The following is an 18,351-nucleotide window of genomic DNA, read 5'->3' as shown; positions in this document are numbered from 1 at the left end:
ATGTTGTGAGAACATTCTGACTAGAGAGGGTGCTATTTCCCTACCCTTCCCTGTGTATGAAAGCCTAGTTAGCTCTCTATCTGCCTGCTTCTGTGGCTTCCAACTGCAGCTTACAACTTGAGCAGGTTTTTATGCCTTTGCTTTAAGTTTACAGCACTTCCACATCAAGAACCGTGAAATAGTTGGGCTGGGGTAGTGCTCAACCCCCAAGATTAGGAATCTGGAGTCAGGTGAAGAAATAAGATACCTTTTCTTTTTTTCCTGCAATGAAAACAAGTAAAAGGTGGAGTAATTTGTCAGAGAGACAGGGATTTGTAACTGCATAGAAGTTTTAAATGCTGATTAAATACTTTCCTCAAAAAACCCAACTTCATTCCTGCTTTTGGAAATACTAAGAGCCTGAAGATCTGGACAGAATAACACAAGACACTTCTGGGCTTAGGAGCCTCCAAGCATTATTATGGGCTCTTGGGCAGCAAAAATGGGAACCTTTATTTTTAAGCTATGTGCTCATTTATTCTCTCAGTGTTGCCTAAGAAATAACAACTCAGTCAGCAGTATATACTTAATGTCATTATCACTGAATGTCACAAATGAGGCCTTAGAAGTTTTGGCACTTTGAAGTCCTGCATTACATAGTGAATGGAAGAAGAGATTTGCTCTGGGGCTTTTGAAGGGCTCTTTCTGCTGTTGTTGTTTTTTGGAGATCCAGATTTTCAGACTTCTCTTTACAAGGCTAGAAATGTACTTTCAGGAAATGAAGACCAACATCCATACTGGAATCACAGGATATCAACACTGAATTCCAGATATGCGAAAATACAACTCTCCAACACTGCTTGTGATCGGCCATGGAGATTTTCTGTGTTCTTCCCTTATTAATGTTATATGAACTGCATAGGGAGGCTTCAGTTCCAGTATTGCACTGATTTATTATTTTTTTAAAAGTTTTTTTTAACCAAGAGTAGTTTAAAAAGTGGCAGAAAAGTGTCTTCCCAAAAAAGGTTGTCAAGTCCTGGCATAGGCTGCCCAGGGAAGCTGTTGAATCATCACCTCTGGAAGGAATAAAAACTGTGTAGAGATGTGGTGCTGGGGGAACGTGGCTTAGTGGTGGACTTGATAGTGTTAGTGGTTGGACCTGATGATCTTAAAAGTCTTTTCCAGCCTAAACAATTCTATGCTTCTGTTAAACTATTTTCAGTTCAATATTGCCAAACAGTTGGCCTTTTAGTGTGGGAATTTACTTGGCTTCATTTTGGTTGACCCACTTCAATAAACACAATAAAAACTTTTGAGAGTAAACAGGGAGTTACATTTGTGCAGTAAAAGCAGCAAAGCTGCTCATGGGTGTGTTGTTTGTTTTTTTAAGGAAGGGTTATTTTGGTATTCTAGAACATACAGGAAGGCAGCAAGATGTTTGCATAAGTCAAATATGGCAAATATTGTTACGAGCAATAAAATTCCCACGGTGTATGAGAGAAGTGTGTGTTTTAATGGCATGCTGCTGCAAGCAGAAGTTTAGTATGGGGATGAGAAACTCAGGAGCTGATAAAAGGAGGATCACACTGATCATTAAAATCCTTTAAATATTCCCTTACTATAGAGATTACAGGCCTCAAGTGGCAAAGAAAAACGGTTACACTTTTGGGCTGTCAAACTTCTCTCTTATCTAAAAGGTATTTGGTGAATATACTTTCAAATCACCTGCAAGCAGGAGTTGTGCATCCTCTAAGAACCCTCTTCTCACAGATAAGAAGCCAAGTGCACATCAGAGGTGATTAAGGAGAAATATGTATGAGCTCTTCTGGTGATGAAGGGGGCAGGTGGAGGACAGAGCAGCAAAAGTGTGTGGAAAAGCGGTCTTGGCATCTCTGCATGGCTCGTGCTCAAGCAGCACTGCTGCATGCCTGTTACTGCTCACACCCTCCACAAAAAATGGCTACTGCTGTTACCATACTCACATGGCCATCAGGTCAGCTCTCCCACTCTAGAACTAGTGCAACCAGCACACCCTGAATTCAGAATCTCCTTCAGGGCTTCCTTGTTTCTCAGCCAATATGCATTCTCAAGCAGCATCCTCATGCAATCTATTCTACTGCATTCACAGGTAGCATTGATGCCATTAAAAGCAGTTCTTATTCCTGCAAACCAGTAACAGCAACACTGCCATGCCCATCCCAGCCAGGACTGCTGTTGCTAATAGCCCTCACCTTTACATCCACCAGCACTGGAATCCAGGCTTTAGACCTGCACTACTCATCCATGGAGCCTCCAGTGAGCTGTTACTTCCAACTGTAATTTTTAACTGCATTAGCTCTGGACTGGAGGCTAAGCACATGAGACAGAGCTGCGCAAGGGTTAATGTACTGAGCACAGTTTGTTTTGAATACCTCAGCCAGCTGATTAAAGACAGAATTGGCTATCTCTGTGCAACAGAGCAGTGTGTGGTACAGTCCAAAAAATACAAATCCAACCCTGCAATATGGCATAAACCCATACCTGCAGCAGTGTTAAGGGTGTGAAATGGCCACTAAAAACTTCCTGTGAAGTTTTATGTCTTTACTCAGAGGTTAAAAATGAAGTCATTGCTACCAGTGTCAAGGTGTTATGTTCTCTGTCTCTATGAATTACATTCCACAAGCATATACACGATTTATCAAGCCGTATAAACGTTTGAGAGAATGTTCTGTTCATCAGCTATCAGATGGCTCCAAAAAAAAAAGCTGAAGTGGAAAACAAAAATAAGCATACTCCTTTAAAATGTTAAATTTGCAGCTGGTTATCAAGTTCTACACATTTTTGGTACCCAAGCTGACAACACAATGAAGCTTCATTTGCAGAAGGATGGTGTGGAAAACAGCAAAAGCAATCTCCCAAAAATTCTCTTTAGACAACACAGATGAAGATTTTCTAGGTGTGGTAGGTTGAGAGAGGGCTTAGCTCTCCCTCCTCCACGGAGTAAGGAACCACAGCTAACCCAGTCGAGCAAAAGCTATATATTTACAAGCATATATGGAAAGCAGGTTATATATAACACAATATATACAGGTATTTACAATACATACACAGAAATACGCAGCAAAGAGAAATAACACAACAAAAATCCCTCCCTCGGGGAGGGATCCCCTCCTTGGAACCCCCTCTCTCCCCCCCTTACCTCCCTTTTTCCCCAAAAAGGGGTTAGAGAGAGAGAAAGGCAAGTTACTAAGGAAAAGAGTTGTTAGTAAGCTTCAAAAGCCCATGCAGGATTAGTGTTTGCTTATCTGAAGGCCAGCTCCAGCAGTTCGCAGAAGAAGCAGGCAGGGAGAACAGGCTGAAACCTCCAACTCCCCCAACTCCCAAACTGAACTGAACTGAGGAAAAAAAAATTCCAGCTGCTTCACAATCTAAAGCTGAATTTTTGTTTATCAACCAATGAAATTCGTTTAGAATATCAGAATGTTTTGGTTCTAGTACCGAAAACATTAGCCAGTGTGTTCCAGCAGTGTTTGTTCTTAAAGGCACAGCCTTTAAGGCACAGCTTAGTCTGGAGAAGAGGAGACTCAGGGGTGACCTTATTGCTATCTACAATTACCTGAAGGGGGGTTGTAGTGAGGTGGAGGTTGGTCTCTTCTCCCAGGCAACCAGTACCAGAACAAGAGGACAGAGTCTCAGGCTGCATCAGGGGAGGTTTAGGCTGGAGGTTAGGAGGAAGTTTTACACAGAGAGAGTGATTGCCCACTGGAATGGGCTGCCTGAGGAGGTGGTGGGGTCGCCGTCGCTGGGGGTGTTCAGGGAGAGGCTCGACAGGATGCTTGGTTGTATGGTTTAGTTGATTGGGTGGTGTTGGATGATAGGTTGGACATGATGATCTCGAAGGTCTCTTCCAACCTGGTTAATTCTATTCTATTCTAAACGACCACAGTAGGTTTGTATTATTTTCTGTGTTCTCCAAAAGCACAGTCTGAGAAATTAAAGAGCAGAAAATGGTGGGGCTCTTCTTCTTTTTTCTTTTTTTTTTTTCCTTCAGGGAAATTGATTTTTAACTAGCTGGCACTTTTATTAGAAAAAAAGCCCAGCAAGAACTGTTGGGTTTCAAACCCATTCTTTTCCAAAGCCAATAATCAAACTGAAAAATGAAACTAAGAAGTTTTGCCAGAAAAATATGGGGAGCTTAATTTCTTCCCCTCAGGGCATGAAGATGAAGCAACAAAAGCCCAAAGCAGCAACAACTTTTCCAAGCTCAGTAATATTTTTATGAAAAAGATGTACTTTGGGGGTGGAATCTTTTGTGCCTTAGAAATGATGTTGAGCATTTCCAGTAACGAATAACGTGTTTGCACAGTGGGTGTAGTTCTCCATTTCTTAGTTCCTGCTGCATTGCCCTGTTATAAAATATGTAAGGAGTTACCTCCGACATAATTTAGCAGCAAGACCAGGTCCCAGCTGTCTGCAAGGGCACACATGTGGAAAGAAACACCTCTCCATCATTCATACACCTTCCCCTACACACACCCATTAGCTCCAAGCCTCTGCTTCTCCTCACCCCATTCTCCTGCCACACATGCCTGTGATCTTGGCCTTGAACCCCATATTCCCATTCACTTCAGTGTCCATGGTACAGGCAGACTGTTTTCTTCTGATGGACAGGACCCTAATTACTGACTGCTTTAGTATAGATCTTAAACCACTAATACTGCAATGGATTTCTTGCTAACAGAGTTAAAATGAAGCAATGAAATTATTCTGCAAGCTAAACTAAACTCATCTTGTTTATCAATTGTGAAGGACCAAAATTCACCCTGACTATTTCAAATCTGCAATTCTTTTCATTTTACAAACACCCATTTGTAGCAGGAAGCTGCTCTTGCAGTGCCTGCTCACACAGGCACACACCTTCCACAGAAAGTCTTGAATTATACCACATCTGCCATTATGTTGGGTCAGAGCTTAGGTTTGTGAGAGCAAAACCAGACAGGAGATGCAGCTGAAGTGCCTCACTGAGTCACAAGGGATAAAAGAATAACCCACATACAAACCTTTCCCAGGGTTTTTCTTGCAATGTCACTCAAAGTTCAGAAGATCACACAATCTTTCATTGCCCCAGCTCACTAATCCCAACTGGAATGGTTCTGCCAACTGTTGCTTGTTGCTTTCATCTAGATTGCTTGATGTGGCTGCCTTCTCAGCACTTTGGCCAACCTGATGATTCTCTGCTCATTATAATACTTTATTGAAAGGCTGAGGAATCACTTTGTGGGCCTCCTCTTTTTCTTCATTAAACAGAACATTGGTTTAATGTTAAAAGTGCAACATCTAGACAGGATCAAATATCTCCTTCCCTAAAAGGAGCCTGATGACAGGGCAAGAGCTTCCAGTAAATTAGGAAGTAAAATAACATCATGCTGCTTGCTTAGTGCAGTTTTGTAGCTGTGTGGTGTAATGAAGATTTGCCAGCACATTGTTACTGCCGAGTAAAGTTGAGACAAACGGACCATGCAGTTCGAAGTGAAGCGGATACTGTCTGTGATCTAGAACCAAAAAAAACCCACCAACCCCCCACCCACAAACAAACAAATAACAACAACAACAACAAAAAACCCCAAGGAATTCTCAAAGTTTACTCTTCTGCAGGGGGTGACAAAAGCCCTAGCTGCTTACTGTCATTGCGACGTTTCTTCCAGCTCTGAAGAACTACCGATGTGCGGCATGGAGACCTTGACGCTGCTGGTCAGACTGCCAAAGTACTTTCCCTCACTATTTCAGGTCTTTTTCAAAGGAGGTAAAACCAACAATAAATGCTATAAGACTATATTTATTCCACACTCCAAGAATTTCTCGTAATCAGTATCACTAAGGTTGGAAGAGACCTCAAAGATCATCGAGTCCAACCTGTCATCACAGACCTCATGACTAGAGTAGGGAGGACACTAGTGCCCACTGCAGGCTTGAACTCACGACCTTCCCCATTAAAGGTCTTATGTGCTACCAACTGAGCCACACCACTCTCTCATTTTGGGTTCAAACCCATATCCAAATCCTCTAATGATAGCTATTCCCAGCAATGCCACTGACTTCTATGGCTTCCCGAGGATGTCACTTCACCTTGCATTGTTTGACTCATTTCTAAAGGTATATCAAAACCCAGCATTGATCAGAGGTCAATACCTTACTATACTGACCTGTCAGAGAACCACCCAAATACAGTTCTTGTTTCCAGGGCTCCCAGAGAAGAAAATTTGAGAGGCTTTGTCTCAGACTGCTAAATCCCCTACTGCCCTTGGAAAGAATCAAATTCCTGTTCTGAGAGCAGCTTGTCTGCTCCCAAAGCACCATTTCTTCCCTGCTTTTAATAGCCTGATTATGTTTTTTGAAGGATTCCAGCAAACAGATGTTTTTATACTGGAGCAGCATTTCATTTCATCTGTCATGCTGAGTAAGAAGCATTCCAACTCTTAATTTTTTAATTCACGTAACATCACTGTTTTCACGATCCCCCCTCTCACTGCCACATTGCCATCAGGGCCAGAATTACTCTAATAATTCACACTGACATTACAGATGCCATTAAGTCTACATACTTCAATGGAATTGCCTCTTTGCTGTCTCCTTTATGGCTTATAAAGATTCCTCATGGCTCACAAAATCCTATTTTGTTGTGGAATCTGTTGCATTGTCCTCTGCAAGCCATGTCCAAGGCTAAAGTGATTTTTAACATGAATCTTCACGCTGATACCCAGTAAGTGCTACACAGAACAAATCAATGCTTTTTATTTCCTAAATTTTGGCCTCTCATGCAATTCACTCCTGTAATTCAGTGCTGATTCTCGAGAGTGAGCATAAATACAAGTAAACAGTAATTGTGCAGTGTGGCCATATGGAAATGCTCATGAACAACTGATTCTGCAAGAAGGAACGTTCATGGCCATCTGTGTGAATTCTTTGACATACAAAAGCACTCTGCAGGGAAACTGAAAAGCAAGTGGAGCTTCTTCAGCCTTCACTGAAATCATGTATTTCCCCCTTCATTCTTTGCCCTCTGCTGCAGGATTAGTGTGACCTTGCTAAGTAGTCACCCAAAGTGACAAACAACCAGGCTGGGATCATTCTGATCACAGCTGCTGCTGCAAAGCACAGAAGAATGAAGGAACCATAGATGTCCCTCCCGAGTGCCACACACAGTGACTGGCTGTTGTTTGTACTAATACGAGCTCTTTCCTACCCTGCTACTAAACAAGACTGGCCACCTCAGAAACGTTAGGCAGAGGAGACTTGGACTGCAATTCCCAGAGAACTGGAGTCAGGTCTGTCCTTGGCACCTCAGAACCTGGAGACTGTAATACTGATGTGAATTTGGGAGTGAAATGTAACCATCAGGGAAAGAAGAATTGGTGCACTGAGGGAATGTGTCATTTGGATAGTCACAGTGACAGGAGAAGCAGATCCCTGCCATGCGTTTTGAGAAGAGGACTGTTTTATTCACCGCTTAAGATATGTTGCCTTTACTCTTTTGTTAATACTTGATACAACAAATAATCATTTTACACATACTCCCTTTGTAAGGAAGCTTGGTTTCCTCGGGGTTTTATTTGTTTTCTCTTTGGTTTGGTGTTTTCTTTTACTATTACAGAAATAACTTTAAAAATTTCTTTCTTAAATCTCCTAATAGGCTGATCACAACCTCATTTTCCCTTCACAGTGCCAAAGAGACCTGGAAATGCTGGCTGTTCAAATCAGCTTGTATACCCAGTTTATAACGAGACTCACGTTTGGAGGCACACTCACAAGAGGTCACAATTCTCACTGGAAGTTCAATCATGAAATGCTTTAAAGCCTCATAAAGAAAACATTCTTTTTCACCCCCCTTTTAAATTAGAAAGTTTAAACAGTGATTAAAGCCCTATTTACTCAGTCTCCTGTTCTCAAAATGAAATAGAAGAGAACACTGTTATCTGAAAGCCAGGGAGTGGAAGGATAAATTAGATTTCTGTAAGGGGTTCTATTTTAATAGTCCCATATGTTTTTAGTAACATAGGTATGTACTTTTTCTAAGATATCATTTTTATCTTAACAATTCTCCTTTAATCTATTCACTTCTGTCTCTCTGGCCCTAGCCTTTTTTCTCCTACTCTGAGGTTTCACAATGCTTTTTCAGCCATTATCTTTTCACCTAAATAATGCCTCATTTTCTGATTCTCAGAAGCAATGTCTCGGCTGAGAGCCTAATCCTGGCTGCTGCCTGTAATGGCTCCCCAGGATAAGTAATCATCTGTGCTATTTGACATCCACTTAGGCTGACCTTACTGGGACAGTGGGATTGCATTTTGTACCTCCTAACTTTCTCTACCAGCTGCATCTTCCTGCACAAAATCCTGTAGATTTGCATGGTACAGGCAGCACTGGCTCTCAGAAACCAAATCCAACCTTGGTGATACTGTGATACTATGAAACCAAATCAGAGTCCTTTATGGAGTCTTTGTGCTCATAAACCAAAGGCATCATACAATAGGTAAGAATTGTTCCCCATTGTCTTCCTGCTTGGGCACATGAGATCAGCCTGTACTACTCAAATTAGTGAAGAGGAGATTTAGATTGGATGTTAGGAACAAGTTCTTTATCATGGGGGTGGTGGAACACGTTGCCCAGGGAGGTGGTTGAGGCCCCATCCCTGGAGATACTCAAGGTCAGGCTTGATGAAGCTTTGAGCAATCTGATCCAGTGAAGGACATCTCTGTTGACACAGGGGGCTTGAGCTAGATGCCCTTTGGAGGTCCTTTCCCACCCAAACCATTCTGTGATCCTGTGATTTTATTACACAACATACATTACCATTCCACTATTTTGTGGCCAAGCCAAGGCATCTTACTTCAGGCTCTCTCAAACAGCACCCACACAGAACAGGCTGATGAAGATCCACTATCTTTTTACCCCTCCACACCAGTGGTTCAGGGACCACAATAACCAATTCTCAAGAAAGAAAATTTATCCTCCCCAAAACCCTTTTACAGTTTTCTCCTCTACTGTCCTTTCTGAGTACCTTCCAGTATACCCTTGTCTCAAGAGCATTCGCTGCAGAAACCCAAGGGCTCCCAACACTCCATCCATAGCCTCTACAGCAGCTGTTTCCTTTCAAACATCCAACCACTTCACGGTTACTTGTTGCCACAGCACCAGCCTTGCAGTTGTAGGCACTGGATTTCAGAGTGTCTCTGCTCTGAATTCTACCAGCCTGTGCCTGATTATGCCTAGAACATATCAGAACAGAGCTGCAGCTCCCTTATGCTCCAAAACACAACAGCAAAAGCTTGTTATTCATGGGACTCTTTGGTAAAGGGCAAAGGGTTTCTTTACTCAGAAATATGGATGTTTGTTATGTCTGTCACTTATTTAAATCCTCTCCCTTACTCCTGCTTATAAAGTTTCAGCTTTCTAATAAGGCCTTTTTCTTTGGGAAGGAAAGAAACAACACTCCAGGTGACTTGCAGTGATCTGTTGTAGATCATTAGCAGCTGAAATAAGCACCACGAAGATATGCCAAAAGTAGAGACTGTGCAGACTGATGGACACACACCATTTGAAAACTAAAAAATTCTAGTGAGATCAGGAGCAGCTAACGAACAGCCATGACTGGGAGAAAAGAAGGATAGACTAATAAATGTAAAGAATCAAATAATTCCATCAATTCTTACTGTATGTTTTGAAATGTCATTAAGACTAAATCTACATACAATTATGTACCAGAATCTCACCTACACACCAGAAAAAAAGTCCAAAATCTCAGCTTCCTGAAGAGCTGGACCTGTTCATTAGTATTTACTAACATGCTTTTGATAGTTAAAAGCTCAAATCTAGACCTTGTTAATCTGAGTTGATTTTATAGACCAAATAAAAATCAAATCCTGCAAAGCTTATTCAAAGGGCAGTGGTGATACTAAGGCTTAGAGATGCTCTTTGTCTTCTAGGACAGATACCAATTGGTTATAGAGAAGCAGAATACCAATGGTGAAAAAGAAATGGAAAGCAAATTAATGAAGCAGGGGCAATGTCTGGAGAAGCAAAATAAAAATGGCAGCAGAAAAAAACATGAAGAAAGGCACAGTAGAAGAATGACTTCCAGCACAGTGGGGAGAAAGAGCTAGCTGTGGGTAAGCAAACCAAGCTGGGGTAACACATCAGTTCGGCAAACATGGCAGTGTGAAGTGTTATCAGGTCTAGGAACTGCCAAGAATAGAATAGAATAGAATAGAATTAACCAGGTTGGAAGAGACCTTCGAGATCATCGTGTCCAACCTGATTTGCAGTTAAATAAAATGAAGGCTTCCAAGGGCTGAATGTTGAAGTGCTTCATGTTGCTGTGTTGGGAGTCCAGGGTTGAACCTTCACTAGAAACAGGAGGTCTCTTGCAATGAGCCAGCAACCCAAGCAGGCAGCTGCTAAAGCTGAGGAATAAACTCCTCAGAGGTCCTCTCTGTCTCTCAGTTACAACAGCATCACCCTGAAAAAAGGAGAGCTAGGGCCTCCAGACAGCATATGCTAGAAGGAAAAACATCATTGTAGTCTAACTACCAAGACACCAGCTTCAGAAGAAAGGTCAATATCCAGCTTGCTTCCAGAAACCATTTACCTTAAACCATACACACGAGTGAAAAAACAACCCAAACCCCTCTTTATTGCCTGCCACTCAACTTCTGCACAAAACTCAAGATGTGTTAGAATCTTTCAAAGGAGACAAATTTCACTTGGAGCAATTTTAGCAATGGAGAGCGTAAGTGCCTTCAGAGCGAGGTGACAATGGGGCAGGTCTAAATGTAAGTACACGCATGATGCGTGTGTCAAGTGTCTGTAATGCCATGGACTCAGTCCTACCAGGAGCAAGTCAGAGAGGCAGGCAGACTGTGCCTGTGGAGCGCTCAGCAGCTGAACTCCTAGCTCAAGAGCCATGGCTGGAGAGTGCTGAGGCTGCTCTGCTCTAACCTGATGACACTGTCAGCTACCAGAAGTTCATATGGGAGAGAAGGGTCACAAGGCCAGAGCAGTAGAGCTCTCCGATACCTACTGTCTAACCTTTCAGATACCTTTGCTCTATAAAGCTAGCAGGGATGCCTGTTTTACTCTTTACCCTCTCTCAATTTATTCCATTTAGTAAATGGCTGGACTATACTCTTTTCTCAGTGAATATGAAGTCCCTGCCCGTGGCAGGAGGGCTGGGACTAGATGATCTTTAAGGTTCCTTCCAACCTAAACCATTCTGTGAATCCATGAAAAGCAAAGACTAGTACGTAGTACTCAGAGGAGCAGAGCAACACATCCATCTTCTCAGTACCATTCACCACTGTCCAACTTGTTTAAATTAACGAAGAATGATCTCTTTAAGGAAACTGTTCTAAGCCAGCTACTCAACAAATGGACTAGAACAAAAAGTGTTCATATATTATCAAAAAAACCCCCACAGGAAATACAACTTTTAAAGGAAATCCTTATACAAAGTGATGATACAATTCCCAGGAGGAGTGAATGATCCTGTAGAGAAAAAAAAATAGTCTAGACTCTAAAATGCAGGTCTGAATTCAGCTGAGAACTGCCACACTTGGTATTGTCACTGATGCTGTAACTGAACTTGGACAAGTTACAGCCACTCCTTGCCTCAGTTTTCCTCACCTATCACCACTCTTCAGTGACTAAAGACAGACTGTCACAGCAGATGGTTCTACACTACTGATATGGAAGCACTGTCTTTCACTGATCTCAGTTCCAGCAGCTGACAAACAGTGTAGAGACCAGTTTTGCTTCAAAAATGCAAATGCCAGGAGATAAATCTTGATTAACAAAAAAAAAAGAAAAGAAAAAAAAAAAAGGAAGATCTGAAAGTTCTAGACTTGGAATGTTTCATCTTTGACTTTCAGCTACAAGCTTGCAGAGACAGAGGGGCTGGTGGCTGCTTGTTCATTGTGTTTTCACAGCAGAGGAGAAGAGAATAATCCTGCAGTGCAACAGCATCGACAGGAACACTCTAGGAGATAGAGACAAGATGCTCCCAAACTCCCACTGCTTTGGAGAGCTGCCCCTGGGGAAAAGCAGTGCCTATACTGGACTGCCCAACAGGGTATTGATACCCCAGGCAGAGGGATACTGAAAGTCAGTGAAATCTCAGCTGAGTTAATGAGAACCCCTATGTCTTCATCAACACTGCTTAAGAGTTAATACCCCCCCAAAATTAATCAGACCCCTACTCTTCAGAAACCTCAGTAACCAGAAGATGCTTCAAAATGACTGTGCAAACAGAGATTTCCCAGTGGGGAAAACAGGTTGTTAGGTTTCATGCTGAAATGCAGAGCCCAGGTGTCCCTACATGTTTTTCAGTGACTGAGGAATACAGAAAGTTGCTCTGATAATTGAAGGGCAGCATTGGTGCGTTCAGTGAAATTGAAATGCAGCAAGTGCCCAAACCAATGAACTTAGAACCATTCAGTTTTTAATCATGCTACCTTGTTAAGACATAGAGCTACCTGCCACAAGAAATCACTGGTGCCAAAAGCTCTGGACTCTAAGTAGGACTGCACATTTATGTGAAAAAATAAGATAGTCACAGTCTATTAGGTAAAAAAAACCCAAACCAACAAAACCAGAAGAGGTTTATAAGTCTTCATGCATCAGGACACAAGCAAATCTTGAACTGTTGAGAATTAGGAAGAAGCTTCCACATGGGTAAGTTATTCTGTAATTGCCCACCTTGGGGTTTCTTGCCCTTCTCTCTTGAGCACCTGACAGTAGCTGTTAGCCCAGGCAGATAGATGACAGCCCTGACTCAACATGATAGTTTTTACTCTAAAATGTACTGCAATCCTCTGTACTTCGTTGAGAAGATGATAAATCAAGGATTCAGAAACTGGTGTTACAGACCTGTTAAAATGAAGTGCTTCTGCTTCATCACAGCCCTCCAGGGCAGGGTTAATGCTGTATATAGTAGCTATCCCTTCAGTCAGGGTTAATTACCTTACCAGTACAGACCAGTAACAGCTCAGCAATGTAATATTGCTTTATAGCCCTGTAGTTACTCTACTGACACTAATAACATGTTTTGTGGTGGGGGCATGGCAGGGGTTGGAAGGGACCTCTGTTGATCACCTAGTCCAATCCCCCACTACAGCAGGGTCACCCATAGCAGGTTGCCCAGGATCACATTGTTCAGGCAGGTTTGGAATCTCTCTAGAAAGAGACTCCACAACCTCTGGGCAGCCTGCTCCAGAGCTCCAGCACCCTCACACCAAAGAATTATTTCCTCATCTTCAGATGAAACCTCCCGTGTTCCAGTTTGTGCCCATTGCCCCTTGTCCTGTCCCTGGGCACTGCTGAAAAGAGTCTTGCCCCATCCTGTTATTCTCCTGCCCTGCACCCTTTAGCTCTTGATGAGCAATGAGAAGATCGCTTCTCAGTCTGCCCTTCTCCAGGCTAAACAGCCTGAGGTCTCAAAGAAATGCTCCAGTCCCCTCAGCATCATCAGGTATGTTGTGAAGCTGCAGAGCTAAGAGTGAGAAAGTGTGAAAGCATGGTAAAAATGACCTCTAGCAGGTTTTGGGTGGAGGAAAAAAGACAAACATTAACACCCTTTATCTCCCAGTAAAGGACTCCTTGTACTGGTGACTCACCACACCGATGTTAGAACTCAAAGGAGCAGAGGAAGTGGGAGCGCGACAGCAGGAAGAAGGGGTAGAAAAGAAGTGTGTGCACATAACATTTAACTGTATTATTGAGCCTAGTCTTCTTTCTGTGATCAGATGGTCAAGGCTGTCCTCAGCAAGTTTGTAGCTGTGTGCATATCTCTCTCTCTCAATAGCCTATTGTTCAATAGGTACACACCCCATACCATTATAATGTACTTATACACCATTTGGTTTATATACATTTTGTCAGGGCTCACAGGAGTCTCTTCTTTGCCCATCAAAGCAGACCTTGACCACAACTCAGGGTCTTTACATCCCTTGTGTATCAGCCCAGAAGAATATTGTTTAAAGTCATCATAAGGGAGGAAGGAGGAGGAGAAAGAAAAAAGGAGAGGGAAGGAAGGACAGAAGAGAGGGAGCAAGAAAATGTGTGCTAGCCCATGTCATAATTCTCCCAGCCTTCTTAGAGCTGTCATTTTCTTTCCTGCAGTTTCCAAGTATTAGTGTTACATAGGAGGGGAGCTAAGATGTGTTTATCTGAGGAACAGGAAACATTTACAGATTTTTTTTTTTTCCCTCTTGCCATTCTCTGGAGGCATAAAACTCCCTTGTGGCATTTCCCCAGCACTAACAAGAGCTGAACTGAGAAGCCACTGATGGAATTCACAACTCTTATTTTAGGTCTCTCTCTCCCCAACAGTGTCTCTTTGCAACTCCAAATTCAAAAGACAGGATTACCAGCAACACTTTCCACCATTTATCATCTCTTGCAGCTTTTCCAAGATGACTAGTACCACAAAAGTTAAAAAATTCCAGTCTTCTACACTACCACTGACACTAACAAGGCTTAGTAATAGTTCACTTTATTTAGTCAGAGTGAAAGTCACATTTTACTGAATGTGGTGAGTCCTGAAGAGGCCCCTTCTTGAAAGGCAAGAGTGCTTGATGGAGGAGATAGGAAGCAAAACACAGATTAGAAAATTTTCAATTAAAAAAGATGAAATTGGACAAAGAGGAGACTGGAGGTCAGGCCAACTGAATACTTTTCTGGAACAGCAGGATCTCTCCTTGTCTCTGATGCAGAGTGCTTAGACACCATCAAGCAAGTCACTCAAAGTGCACCTTTCACAGGTGAATGCTTGCTGTATGTTGTTTCCCTCATTTCTGTAGTGCCTGCCTTGCCATTCTGAGCCTGCTCAGTGTAAGAGCTGAGCATTTCCAGTTGGAATTGAATTGTGCTTTGAACATGTAATAGGTTATATAATGCAGAGAGCTCTTAAAAACTAGAGCACAGGCACAGAGTGGACACCCACAAGTGTGGGGCACTCTCAACCTTCACCTTTGTGAACAGGCTCTCCATCAGTCAACTGGAAGAGGAAACCCTTCACACTGTGAATTACACAATGCATGACCCTTCCTAATGCATCCAGATGAATTTGTCATGCTTACAAAGGGAGGGAAAACAATCCCTGTCTTCACAGCAAGGGGCTGAACAGCACAGGGTATATAAATGCCTGTAGAACACTGACTGAGAGCAAAAGCAAACACTGAGTGTTTGTTCACTTTGTGAGCACAGCTCATAGAGCAGACTAACAGATATGGGTGTCTCATGGCAAGACAGTTAGGTAACCAAGCCAAAGCAGTAACACAGCGTGTCTTTCAGAAGGGGAAAATTAAGTTGTAATTGTAGACAACAGAAGTTTGAGCTATGGAGCATCTTTAAGTTGAAAAATAGAAAGTGGTGCCTGTAACATCAGATGACAGTTCTGGGGCTGGACTTGTCAGAGCCAACACACAGACCTCAAGCACTTGGGCTTGCAGAATAAGTAATAGCAGCAGGAGCTTCACAGATCCTGTACAGGATGCTCCCTGCTGCCTTCTTTAATTAAAAAATAAATAAATAAATAAAAAGCACCACCACCAAATTATTTTTTATGCTTGTGGTCAATCTCCTGCCCCAGACAGACTAGGTCCTCCTCATAGCTCTGTCTCCTGTCAGGTGGTTTCTTACCATCTAAACAGACTTTAGTATTCTCACCACATCAGTTTACCCACATTACACCATTCAGGTTCCTCTCCACACTTTCCTTGCCGAGTCAGTAATGATTCACTGAAGAGACCTCCAAGTCCTTCCCAGCTGTACTGGAGCTGTAAGCACCATGCTCACCCCATGACGTTTCTCTGTAGGATGAGAGTCACAGCCTCTCCACTCCCACCCAGGCTCAGCCTCCCTCCTGTATGCATGTATTTCATCTGCCAATTTCCAATATATCATCACCCTCCTTCCTTTAGTTTCACAAGTTCTTTTCCTCACAAAACCCCCAAACGTAGCAGATTTTCTCATTTTCAGTGCTTGACTTTACTTCAAACTAAGCAGAAGGTGACTGCATGGCTCTGTGTGCACACTCCAGTCCTATAACATAGCTGTCAGGCAGTGAGTCACACACATTCCTTCTGTTCAGCAACAAACATGTGGTTTGGACACCAGAAGGAGCTATAAAAGGATTAAGCATGCTGATGAGCATAGCTGTAAAACTCTCAGAAGTTTATAATCCATAATTTGGCCAAATCTGGGCTCTTTTAAAGACTAACTTCACAGCAGCTGTACCCTGTTAAAAATGTTACTACCCTCCTGCCAAATTTTACATCTTTACTCAAAGCATGGATGCAGGAAAGTCTCTGAAAAGAAGCTGCTTTTGAATTACTGTTGCACAAGAACCTTCTTCCCCCCAAATCACTTCTAACAGTTGGCAAAACATTTTAATGAAAAATCCAACTTTTGAGGCCAGAGCTGCCTGAGGAGTGCTGCACTTTGTTACAATACTTACAGTGTAGTTATCAGGAAAACAATACAGCTATCAGAAACTGGATTAATCATAGGTAATGATCATACCGTGCAATCACTGGAGTATCGCAGCACACAAGGAAAAGGATTGCACACGTGTGATATGACCATGGGAATATATGACTCAGGTGGAGGGTGAAACCCCAGGATGCACACTCTCATCCTTAGTGGCAGAGAAGAGCTTTTCACTTGACATTTACATAATTTTGCTGCCAAAGTTACCAGGCTGTATTTCGTTTTCATTTAACATGTATCATACACCTATCCCACAGCAGAGAGCCAGAAAAATCTAGAGCTGGCTGAACTGATGTGAAGCAAAACTGACAGGATGCCAGCCAAATTCCCAGATTGTCCATCCAGCCTGTCATTGAACTGTCCCCCAGGCAAAGGCCTGAGCAAGACAGACGCTGTGGTGTCCCTTGGAGGTCAGTCACCACAGGATCAGCTAGACTTTGGGAAGAGGAAACAGATACTTTCCAGTAGCTGTTGAGCTCTGGGGCTGTGCATGGGAATTTTGACTTGAACTGGAGGCTTAGTCCTTCATCTAATAGGTAACTGTTCAAATCCTAAGGCTTTGTTTGAAAGCACATCTGACAGACCTGCACTTCTTCAGGCATATTAATGAGCACGATGGATAATCACTGAAATAGCCTTTCATAAGTTTCCAGGCACCTTGCCTTAGAATGGGAACAAAGTGTAGAATATATTTCAACAGTGTGTTAAACCCACTTCTGCCTTGTCTGTGTGCTAATAGAACATCCTGCCTAGCCGAAGAGCCATTCTTATGGAGGGCAGTCTTACAGAAGAAGCAGTTACCTGGTGTTTGGGACTAACAGTCCCAGCCATCAAGGGAGTGACGCAGAGCCAAGGTGGGAGATGAAAATCACAGAGCGTCGCAGCAGTGCTCCCCTTTTGGGTGACACCTCAGAGCTGTGTGACAATGGCAGACAATGGATGACAATTTCCCCCAAGTGAAAACTGCCTGTTTAACGAGAGAGTATGCTCATTTAATATAAACACTTCTGAAGCAGATTCATTATGCTGTGCAGAAATGAGAAAGACAAAAGCGTGTTTTTACAAATTGGATGCATTGTGTTGCCACACAATAATACATTGCCACAGAGCTTTAAAAGGGGACAGTGACTATAAAAGCCTTCAGATAGCTGACAGAAATAAAACATAATTGAATTTAAATTACTGAAATCAGAGATATAAAACCATCAGTAAACCACATAAAAAAATAACCTTTCATCAAGCTCATTAACACCAAAGAGAAAGAAAACTCTGGCTTGAGATTGAAATTTGAAATAAGAGGAAGAATCAGAGTGGAAGACAGTAAGGGAACAGCTGGATTACACAGATGTGAGTCAGAGAGAAGGCAGACACCAAAGGGGACAAGGAAAGGAGAAAGATATGTGAAATCATCTACAGCAGTTCTACAAAGACGCATCCTGGATTAAATGTTGACATAAGTGAGGATCTAGTCAAAATACTTAGGGAAGTGGTAGCAAGGTTGGCTCTTCTGGTAACTGTAAATAGACTAATTCTGTATGTCCTGATGTGAAAAGTGTTAGAAACTGGCCAAATCTGGAAACTCACTCTATGAGACAAGGCCATAGAACTGAAGGAGGACTGCTTGAGGGGTGTGTGCATGCATTTTGCCTCAGAAAGGCAGTTCAGGCTGAGATTTCTAAGTGACAACAAGTTACAGAAAGCTGTGTGAGGGAGTGGTCACCTAAGGAGCTTATCAAAATGTACATTCAGCCAGAGCTGTGAAAAATCAAAATGAGATTATGGGTTTCAATCTGGTCAACTAAGAACTGGATACCCTGTCTAAAGTGCATTGGTTTCTTCATATTTTTGTTT

The sequence above is a fragment of the Dryobates pubescens genome, chromosome 5, assembly GCF_014839835.1.
Source record: "Dryobates pubescens isolate bDryPub1 chromosome 5, bDryPub1.pri, whole genome shotgun sequence".
Classification (NCBI taxonomy): Eukaryota; Metazoa; Chordata; class Aves; order Piciformes; family Picidae; genus Dryobates; species Dryobates pubescens.
This window is presented reverse-complemented; position numbering follows the sequence as displayed.